This window comes from Heterocephalus glaber, unplaced genomic scaffold (assembly GCF_053883595.1).
Source record: "Heterocephalus glaber isolate CG9 unplaced genomic scaffold, H.glaber_assembly_v1.0 deba00000896, whole genome shotgun sequence".
Classification (NCBI taxonomy): Eukaryota; Metazoa; Chordata; class Mammalia; order Rodentia; family Bathyergidae; genus Heterocephalus; species Heterocephalus glaber.
The window spans coordinates 3,400,937-3,406,078 of record NW_028258170.1 but is presented as its reverse complement, the minus strand read 5'-3'; the positions used below and the strand labels follow the sequence as shown (position 1 = coordinate 3,406,078).

General features: G+C 31.9%; 1 pseudogene; it reads left to right on the top strand.

Moving 5' to 3' along the window:
• Nucleotides 1–470: 470 nt before the first annotated feature.
• Nucleotides 471–4,181, top strand: LOC147828891 (olfactory receptor 10AG1-like; annotated as a pseudogene).
• Nucleotides 4,182–5,142: the final 961 nt, after the last annotated feature.

Sequence of the window (5,142 nt, the reverse complement as noted above, 5' to 3'; positions counted from 1 at the left end):
ACCTCCACAGAAAGGTTTCTGTACAAAGATTTTAGAGGGCACAGTATGTGTCAGTGGCAATAAGGAAGAAATGTATTTAAATTTGGGGCTAGAAACAAACTGAAGTGATGCAATGCTATAGTATGCTACAAAGGGATTTATAATATAAATTTTCCTAACTACTAAAAAGCCTCCAAGTGTAACTAGAACCAAGAAAGAAGGCTGGAAATGAGAGCCCACCCTGTAGAAGTGTCATTACCATTCTATATCTCAAATTTGAAGTTTTTATAATTAGCAAAACTGGAAATGTATATTGAAATATCATGCCTGTTGTTCATGATAAAAGTTTGTTACTTCTTTAGCTAGTAGAAGAGGCTAAAAAAGAGATGTGTCAATACGTGAAGCATGCACGTGTTACTGTGAGCAAAACCTTGCTTCTCTAATTCCAAAGCCTGGGTAGAGGACAAGAGGGAGGAACATTAAGAAAGGTAATGGACATCAAATACACAGCTTGGGATCTGGCTGTTTGTTCCCCAGTGACTATTGTTAGAGTGAAATGGTAACGTGCTATCCACAGCATCTTTGCCTTTGGCCAAGATCTGGTGGGGTCACTGGGTGAATGGTCAGGGGACCTGAATGCCAGCCCTAGGGTGACTATTGGCAAGAGAGTATTTGGAACAATAAATGGAAATGCTGTTTTGCAGGAGCCTAGAGTTAAATATTAAGATGCCATGTGTGAAAGTAAAAGAAACAGAAGGAAAAGTGAGATATTCTTACTTAAAGAGAAATTAATGTTTTGAGAAGACCTAGCTTGCTATGGACTTGTCTACTTCAATTGTTCTGGTTGAGAGGAAAAAGGAACTATATCTAAATCCAAGAGAGTAAGTATGAATTGTTTTATGCTGCTAGAATTTTTGTGTTGATATTTTCTATAATTTCTAGCATGCTGCAAATCTCAGAATCGATAATTGACAAATGCTGAAATGGAAAGCTTTAAGCTTAAAATTTATACACTCAGTGTGCAAATTTATATTTTACTTTCCTATAATGGGTTAAACTGAAACAAATATGATATAATTTTTAAAAATTCCTTTATTGATACATTTTAGGTATACAGTATGTTTATATTTATCATTGGGTGCTTGTACCTGTACATAATGTATCGTAGTTCTTATTTTCCCCCATTACCTGTGCACCCTTCATCCTCAATGTGATATAATTTTAAGATTATGAAAAGCTACATATGTATAACATATTTAGTGTTAACAATCTACCAAGCAGATAACTATAGCTTTTATTTGTAATAAATCCTCCTGAATGATAAAATATTGTTTTGTCTCTGTTTTTAATAACTTCTGTGTCCCATTATGTACAGTGATGCATGCTATTTAAAGGGAAGCTAAGTCGCAATTTTTTCTTAATCATAATTTTATTTTACTTTATTTATTTATTTATTTATTTGGTACCAGGGATTGAACTCAGGTCCTTGTGCTTACAAGGCAGGTGGCAGAACCACTGAGCTAAATCCCTGGCCCTCAATCATAATTTTAGAAAAGATACTTGATTACTAAGAATGACAGTTAATGATAATAATGATAACAATTTTCAAGCACTGAAATTTACCTACTTTAGTTATCTTTTTTTCCTCAGATTCCCAAGTTAACTTTAAAATGAAACAAAGAAGTATAAAATAAAATGCTGATCAAAAGAAGCTATAACAATCTGCATTTTTTATCTTTGCATTAAAATTTACATTTTAATCTAGCATATGGTAATTATTTATTTTCAACAAAAGGTGTTACATCCCTTTTTAAAACTATACTATAGTGGGCCGGGGATTTAGCTCAGTGGCTTCAAAGCCTGCTGCACAAGCTCAAGGACCCGAGTTCAATTCCCAGTACCCCCCCCAAAAAAAACAACTAAACTATACTGTAGAATATCAATACCACAACAGCTTGTTATCTGTAAACATGCACTTATAAATTATAAGATTGCCTTTCTTTAGCATTCAATAATTTTACATAATTTCTGTTGTTTTAAAAAGCATATTGCTATTCAAAATATTCTATAAGATTTTATCTTAAGTATATGTTATGCATGAAACTCTTTTATTAAGTAATCTTATCTTCAAAACATTTACATATTAAAAGTAAGGATTTACATTTTTAGAAAGAAGTTCTAAAAACTTTAACACACTTCATATTTTTGAGAAGTATTCATAAAATATTACACTTCATGAAAAAATGATAACAAATAAGAGATTGGCTAACTTTCTTTTGTGTAATAACTATCATTTCAAACTTTTTAAAATCTATATGGATAGATATTGAGGATCTTATAAAATTATTGCACCTTATAAAATTTTATAATTATATCATGATGTGATTTTTCATGTTTTTTCTTCAAATTTGAACATAGATAATGCTGTGATAGCATTTTCTAATGCTTGCCTTAAAGCGTGTTTTCTAGAGTCAATGTCTAATGTAGTAAAGATGGAGGTGATATTTAATGTAAAGTTATAAGGAGTAATTTCTATTCTTTATAAACCTACTCAACAAAACTATGCATTGACTGTGGAGCTATGATACTGAATTTTGAAAGACTGTTAACCCCAAATGAAGATGATGAGTATAGAATATAACAGTCCCATACAATAAACTAAATAAGAGAATAAAAAATGAGTATATTATTTTCACAAGAACTCTTTAAAGTAAACTCTGGATATTTAAATAGTATTTTTAAGTCAAACGCATATGAAATACTGGTTATAAAAGTCAAATATACATCTAGGAAAATAATATAAACCCTAAGTTGAAATCCTGACATATATGCGAGATAGCAAAAAATTATATAAACTCTTTCACGCTTTCTTCTTTATTCATCACACATCATATGGGGAAAATAAGATATAGGCATTAAAACTCAAGAGAATAATTTCAGAAATGAAAAGAACATATTATAATAGATACTTGATATTCATAACAATAGCTCAGAGAAAACTTCAGTTAAAACTCATTACCTAGGAAAAAGTTACTGAGAATCTATTGTGTTATCTGTACACTACCAATATACAAGCTCATATATTCTCTAGCTAAAATAGTTATTCTTTGATTTTGATATTTTTAGAAACTGTCAAGTCATCCTGTATTATTTTAAATTGTCTTTGTTTATTTTGTCTTACACGTAGTTCATCTCAGACATATTAATAATAGTGAGAATTTTTTTTTAAAGTGAGAATAAGCAAAGGCAGACAGCAAAACACTTGAGGATAGATTTACTAAGCATAGTTTCCAGAATCATATCACCAGTCCAAAATATTAGTATTTTCATTGTTTATTAACCACCCAACAGGCCAAGATATTATCAAACACTTGCTGCATTATGAGATGTGGTAAATAAATGATCTTGAATTATAATGTATGATTACAATGGTGATTAAGTTATTATGATAGGTCAGTGAAAGCCAAATACAGTTTCAAGTTTCTGTGTACCCAGGGATGGTACAGCTATAGCTGGGTTACAGGTAAGGGAAGCACACAATATACCTGAAAAGGCTTGCATGGTATAGTTTATTCATTAGCAAAAGTTACACTTAAAATTTTGATGGTAGACATACTATTGAGAAAATATGATAAAAATATCACTGCATCAGGATTCTGTTGATATTCATAAAAAAACTTATTTGGTTCTGTAGCCAACTGGGGGCAGCCTCCTGGGTCAGGGCAATTTCAATTGAGATAGGGCAGATTGTCAGATTTTCTCCCTGCCATTTTGTAGATCCAAGCAAATCAATCACTTCTTCTGCGACATCCCACCCTTACTCAAGCTGGCCTGTGGAGAAACTTTCATAAATGAGATGTTAGTCTTTTCAGTTGTCCTGGTGTTTATCATGGTCCCTTTTCTACTCATACTTGGTTCCTACAGTAAAATCATCTCCTCCATCCTAAAGTTGTCCTCAGCCACATGGCGAGTCAAAGCCTTCACCACCTGCCCCTCTCATGTCACAGTTGTAGCTTTGTTCTTTGGATCTGGAATCATTACCTATTTCAGAGCCAAATCCAAAAATTTTTGAAGCACTGATAAATTTCTGTCTCTTTTCTACACCATCACCACCCTGATCTTCAACCCTATGATCTCTGATCTATGCTCTGAGGAATAAAGATCTCATGAAGGCCTTGAGAAAATTAGTAACTGATGCTTAATGTATTTGCTAAGAATTTGAACTGTCTGCTTTCTAGTTTAATTCTGCTATTGTTTAATGAGAAACTTGCCTTTAGCTTGCTTACCTGCACTACTATAGATCATGTTTACTCATTCCTGAGCTTTTTCTTTATGCAACACTTCTGATATCAAGATTGTAAACGTGTAAATACCGAATAGTATCTCTAATGTGAGAAATTGAAAGTGTAAATAAGGATGAAAATGATTAAAACAAATAATTGATAATTTGAAATAGGAAAAGGTCCAAAGGGGTAGGGGTGGCAGGAGGGGAGGGGGAAAGGGAAGAAGGGAAAGGAAAAATTATGAGAAAGAAAAAAAAATGGAAACAAAGTCTATGTAAATAGGGAAGGGTGGTGGAGGTGAAGGGCGCATAGGTAATGGGAGAAAAAATAAGAACTAAGATACATCATGTTCAGGTACAAACACCCAATGATAAATGTAAATGTATTGCATACCTAAAATGTACCAATTAATATATAAATAATAAAAAAATAAAAATAATAAAAAAAAGATTGTATCAACATTCATTTTTCTAATAAAATAATTTGCAAAAAGTCTCATTTAGTGTACTAGAGTACTTCGCTAAAATTTATTGATGATTTGAAGATGGGTGAAAAACTGCAATTTCTTATCTAGCAGTTGATGCCTTATACATTTTTTTCTCTAAAAAAGTCAAAATTTTCATGATTGTCTTCCTCAGATAATTATTATTTTCATAAAATTATCTGTCAATAAAAAAGACTAAATGTGCAAGTGTTTGGTGAGTGACTGTATAAAATTGCTTAAGTTTTTAGGGTTTTACCCTTATTAACAAAGGGCATTTTCTGCTTTATGATGTAGAAAACACCTAAGGATAGTTTAAAATTTTAATGTCTACATATGATGCTGTACAGCAAGTATGATACTTGCCAGAACCCTAAATATTGATTATGCTGTAAGCAG